The sequence below is a fragment of the Stegodyphus dumicola genome, chromosome X1 (genome assembly GCF_044657685.1).
Source record: "Stegodyphus dumicola isolate Sdum_Otavi_A_Nest chromosome X1, ASM4465768v1".
NCBI classification, from domain to species: domain Eukaryota; kingdom Metazoa; phylum Arthropoda; class Arachnida; order Araneae; family Eresidae; genus Stegodyphus; species Stegodyphus dumicola.
In genome coordinates this window covers 147,713,914-147,720,104 of record NC_140780.1, presented here as the reverse complement: position 1 = coordinate 147,720,104, position 6,191 = coordinate 147,713,914, and the positions used below count along the sequence as shown (strand labels likewise).

The 6,191-nt window shown below is 32.4% G+C and overlaps 1 long non-coding RNA gene across 1 annotated transcript in view; it reads right to left on the bottom strand.

Moving 5' to 3' along the window:
- The window catches only part of LOC146993328 (uncharacterized), a 112,165-nt gene that overhangs the window by 10,036 nt on the left and 95,938 nt on the right, over positions 1-6,191 (bottom strand). The window lies entirely within an intron of this gene.

Below are 6,191 nucleotides of genomic sequence, written 5' to 3'. Positions count from 1 at the left end.
CCAAAAAGTTCAAAGTATATTTATCAAAGTATAATTTTATGGGTAGTAACTTTTTTTAAAAATTACTCTATATTTTTTCTTGTAAATTTACTTTTATGGGCGCTATTTTGTATTTTATAAAAGTTAATATATTTTGGAATTCTGATAATTCAGTCATTAACGGAATGTCAGATTATCAAGATTAACTAATTTTTTTAAAGTTCTATTTATCTTACTTAACAGTAATGTATTACTGTAATTTTAAAGATACCATATTTGAATTTTTATTTAAAGTTTGATTATAAAAATGTGAGGTGCTTTGACATTTGAATTGCTTAAAGCCATAAGCATTGCAGAGACATGTTATTCATAATGTTCATTTTTGAAAAAAGTATAAATAAATTAAAATTTGAAAACCTGATAGCTTTATGGATCATCAGCTATATATCTTTAACAATACTTCATTATTTGTAAATAAAAAAAACCTTTGTTTAACACAGTATCTAAAGCAACCTTATTTCAGTAACTAATTTTTCTTGTACAACACTGCCTCTCATCTACAAATCATACCAAACACTACATGTAATGTGATGTTTGTATGCTATGTATGTATTTATAGTATCATGCACAGTTTCAAGAGGTCACAAAAATAATTATGTTTTTTTCTCAGCATGCTATATAAGCGATGAAATATCAGCCCGATGATCGTAATTTCCTTGGGAAAATAGTATCAAAGCAGTTTGAATTGTTGCATTCCACTTAGTGCCAGTTATTTACTCAGAAACTGTTTATGTATTTAAGTTGTTAAAAAAATAGGCTGCGGACTATCTGAACATAATTGCAGTTGAGTTGCACCCTTCCTTACATGACATCGGTCTTCCCAACTGGAAATGGTTCCAGCAATACAACGCCCCATGTCACAAGGTTCGAATTGTGTTTATGTTGTTCGAGGAACATAAGGATGAATTCCAGTTCATGTCTTGACCACTTAACTCGCCAGTTCTTAACCTGATGGCCACATTTGGGATGTCATGGAGCAGCAGCTCAGAGCTGAAACACCACCATGTCGGAATATCTCAACTTTGTGTGACCGCTGCTTAGATATTTGTTACAACATGTCTCTTGTCTCTATTCGTCTACCAAGAACTTGTGGCATCCATGCCAAGGTGAGTTGCAGCTGTTTTGCTGGCCAAAGTTCGCACATGGTATTGAGTAGCTGATCGTAATGGTTTGGCTCTTCAATGTAGCTGAGTATGAAAAAAATGTCCAAAGGATAGTTTACAGCCAATTTTGGTCTTCATGAATTTAATAGATTACCTTTTGGTTTGAAAAATTCTCCAGCTGGTTTTCGAAGAAACCATAGACAAATTTTAAATAAACCATCTCCTATATATATGTGTGTGTGCGTATTGTTACAGATTTTGTAAATATGTAAATAATTTAGTAGAGTTATGTGAAATTGTAGTACAGTCAAAAGTCGTTAATTCGGACACCCATAATCCGGACCTCAAAGCTACAAACTTTCTGCGCACACATCGCGTTGACGCATGCGCATAGGCGTTTACGTGTGCGCGTAAGACCTTTACGGCTGCGAGTATGCCTGTGCGCATAAACATAATAGGTTTATGCATGCGCGTTTAATGTATAACGAACAGTATAAGCTAAGCTAAAATTATCTAATGCAGTTAATGTTGCAGATTGCGTTGTTCCTTAATCTTCGAATTGGATATGGCTTATTATTTTTTGCAGACTGTTAGAGCAATTTTATAAAAGTAAGCTTAAACTTTCGATTATGTCAAATAGAATTTGCGATATATATTTACTAATATGTAAAGGATCTACAAAGCGAAAGTATGTTTCGAAGTCTATTGAACAAAAAGTGGAATTGCTGCAAAAAATGGATATAGGCATATCCTTTGTTTATCTAACCATTCCGAAATCTGTTTATCAATTTCACGCTACTCTGCGGGTGGAGGGAAACGATGCGGCGCGCAATGAATTGGAAGTTGATCTGTCAGCACTATCCTTATCTTCAGGGCAGATGTTTTTATTTTATTTGGCTTATAATTTCTTACTAAATGTAGTATTTCATCTCGATGTACTCCGTCTTTGATATGATTTAAATCAAGTTCCTCATCATTATAATTTGCTTCTGATAGTGAAGAAAGTGACACAGAGGTTATTGAAAATGAAAAAATTTCGATTGACAAATTAGTTGGTATTCTCGACGCAGCAATTATAGGGCTTGAACAGCGGAACTTTGTAACTAAACAAGAAATTATGTCTGTTTAATAGAATTAAAGAGAAAGTATTATCACATGAAACGAAGCAACATAAATAACTTACATTGAAAGAAATGTTTAATAAAGTAAACAAATAAATATTAAGCTTTTTTTTTTTGTAAATTTTGATACCCTTTAGATTATAATTGTTCTTTATTTCATAAATTATGGTTTCATATTTTAAATTTTATAATTTCTGCATGCCATCTTACCAGATTTAAACTGATGATCTATAATCCAGAATATCCGAAGCCCCGACGAGTCCGGATTAACGACTTTTGACTGTATTTATTATTTGTATAACATAATATGAAACGCTAGAAAAAGCTTAATCTCTGCCAGTAAATTACAGGGCAAGTCTATTTAACTGAGGTAAATGGCTGTCTCACTAAATTGGAGAGATATTGCAGTGTGCGATAATTTTGGCGGTTAATTTTTGTCTCGAATTTTGGTGAGAAATCGCCAGGTTGCCAAACTTCGCAACCATTTTGCAACATTTTTGTTTGGTCCTTGTATAACTGTAATTGATATACTGTGATTGAATAAATGTAATTGATTCCTATATGCAACTGTAACCGTATCCTGCCCTCATATGCCTTCCAGTAATTTCAAGAAGGGAAAAGTACCAGAGATTTCTCGTTTGCTGGGAGAAAACTTTATAAGACTGGAAAGAGCGTTCGTTTCCTCAGTGGTTAGTTCAGAGTGACTTTGGGATATTGAGAGATATCCATGAGAGCTTCGCCTTTTAGATGCATTTGCATTGCATTGTGTTTATTGTTCTTAGTAGTTTAGAGTGCAATTAGTGATTGTGCTTTTTGGTACTGACAAGAGCTGTACGAGTGCTTTCGTGGAAAGTTCCAAAACTGTAAATTGTTTCTTTTGGTAAAATATAAATTTTATCAAGCTACCATCGGTTCTGTTTGCATTCAGTGTATTACGAACCCATATGTATGCAACAATCCTGATTTAATACAAATGTTAGAGTGGGAAAATGTAAACCAAACTCGGAAAGATACGACATATAATCGGTAAAACTGTACAATCTGTGCAACTCTAGGCCCCAAGGTATGCAGGTTATCGGAATTCTACTGCATTTCAAAATATGAGTATAAAATATTTACTTGATATTTCTTCTTTGGTAGTACTAAATAAAACATTATTATCAGTTAGAAATAACTTGTCAGCAACAGTTGGAATACATGTACTTAAATTATCAGAATTCTATTGTATATGAATTTAAATGGCTTTGGTTAATACTTGTATTGTACTTTTAAATTATTAAGTGAAGAAATAAATTTATATTTACCGTTTACTGTATGTTGCATGTAATTAATGTTGTTTTCTGTTTCTGTTCATGTTACTGATTGTTAAAAAACATAATTAATTGAGATTTGAAAATTTAATATCTTTCCAAACCATTAAGCATAATTTAAAAAAAAAATTCTCTTTTAATTGCACATTTTCCATGGGAAATGTTATACTTAGTACCTGAAAAACACGAACTGAATAAAATATAGTATGGAGCTAAACATTTCCAAGTACCAACGATTTTATTAAAGGGGCAGCAAATTTACCAAAACTTAGTCTTACAAATTTTTGGATTTTAATATCGTATTTTATTCCTTTCTTGGGGTTTTCATCCACAGAGAACCCGTTGGCGCCGTTGCATTCTTACTCGCCAAGCTCGAGGTTCATCGACCATGAGCTGAGCCATAAACGTGATTTTTAGTGCATGTAAATTCAAGTTAGCAGATAAAACAATATATTAAGCATATGGTAGTAAAAATTCACAGATAATATGCATGTAGATGTAAGACTAAAGGGTTAAACGTGATATACGAAAATAAATTTGTATTAAATTCAAGTTAGCACAGAAAAGAATATATTATTAAGCATAAGACAATATATAAGCATTTATAACGGAAATAAAAATTCATTTAAAAATATAAATTAGTATTAATATACTGAAATTAACCGGTTAAACGTGATATATGAAAAAAATTTGTCTTAAATTCCAGTTAACACAGAAAACAATATATTCCTTACACCAGCAGTTGTTTGCTAATTTTGATGACCATGGTGATGCATCAAACTATTCTGTCATCTTAGATAATCAATATTTTTTTATTTCAATTTAATCATCTATTTATGCCACACCTGCCATCCTCTGAAAGGTTATTGTTAGAAAAGCATTAACAATATATTATCTTGTTAAAATTTTACGCCATAAAAATTGCTTTATTCTCATAATTTTAGATGACAATAACCAATAATAAAAATAAAAGCATTACTTAATTATTTAAAATGCACATGCACATTTTTGCGGTCTACGAAAACAAATTATTTTAGACTCATGGTTAGAGCTGGAAACTTCATGGTTAGAGCTGTTAATAATTAAGAACACTACGTAAACAGCCGTGTTACAAATTAGCATTCTTCCCTCCTTTCATCCCGAACCAAGAACCGGCATTTATCTACAAAAATATTTCTATCTATTCGTTGTTAAAAAATTCAGAAAAAATAATAATAAATAAGAGAAGAATAATATAAATCTGCAAATGCGAACAATGACAGTCTTAATTCAACAAAAAAAACGCAAGAGGAATGGTTGCAAACTTCGAACAAGCGAATGGGATAAATTCGAAGGGTTACCAAATTAGAACTATTATCGCCAAAGTTGGCGATGTTTACATTTACCGGGTTCTCTGCGGAAGTGCTTCCCTTTCTTGAATTAAGAACATGTGTTTGCTAAATTTTCATGCTTTTAAGCGGAACCTTACAAAATTCAGTTACTTGACTTCATTCAAAAAAAGGAAAGAAAAATCAATCAAATATCGAGTCATTTATTCGACAAAATGTACATTATTTTAAAATGCTAACATTTTTAGAATTCTTGCAGTTGAAATAAGGTCTGTCTAAGGAAAGGAGGTGCTTTTGTGGAGAACTTTTTAAGTATTAAAATCTTATTCATCTCTGAAAAGTATTTTGATTAGTGCAGTAATGTGAATATGTATCATTAAACTAGAAGAGAAACACGCTAATGTGACAATCAAAATCATAAAAAACAACCTTGTATTTAGCGTAAGTATAATGAAACACTCAATCGATTTCAAGGGCAGCTAAAGGTCCCTCCTCATCAGGAGAAAGAAATACCTAGAAAGAAGAAAATAAAGGAGAAGGAGTCTGAGAAACATGTGGTCCTTATCAGCACTGCAAGTGGTTATAACTGGATTTTTAAGCCAGTTGCACTGGCTGCCTACTTTTACTGAGCCAGGCTATCTGATCAAGCATAAAGGACAAGAAAAATTAGCGAAGTTAAAATAGGGAGCGAGGGACAAATGCACCTTCACGTTCAAAATCTGAACTTCAAATAATGGAAAGTAACCACTGAACGGATTTTTATACCCTCTGGTAGTACCAAACGCAAGGAGGTAACGCCATCTATCGGCAAAAATAACTGAATTAAGATAGTAGAATTTTAAAGGCATTAGGAAGGACTGGATTGGACTTCAAATCATTAACTAAACCTGCTAAATCTTTGTGAATGTGAAAAGCCTCAAGAAAATCCAATTCACCTATGGATGAAGCCTTTGGGAAAATTTTTGCAGACCCAAAGTCAAAATTATGGTTAAATGTCCAACTATGATACGCTATTGAAGACTTGTTAATTTCGCCTTTTCTGACATAAGATTCATGTTCCTTGATACGAAACTTCAACGCTCTTTTTGTTTGGCCAATATATCTTAAACCACACTGACACGATATACTATAAATTCCCCAAGAATTCAAGACAGAAACGCAATCTTATAGAATCGAAGGGTGAATTTTATTAATAGGGGAGAAACCGACTTGAAAATTGAATTTCTGGAGAATCCGTGCAATTTTATAGCTAACAGAAGGATAAAATGGAAGCATGACAAGGTCATTAAT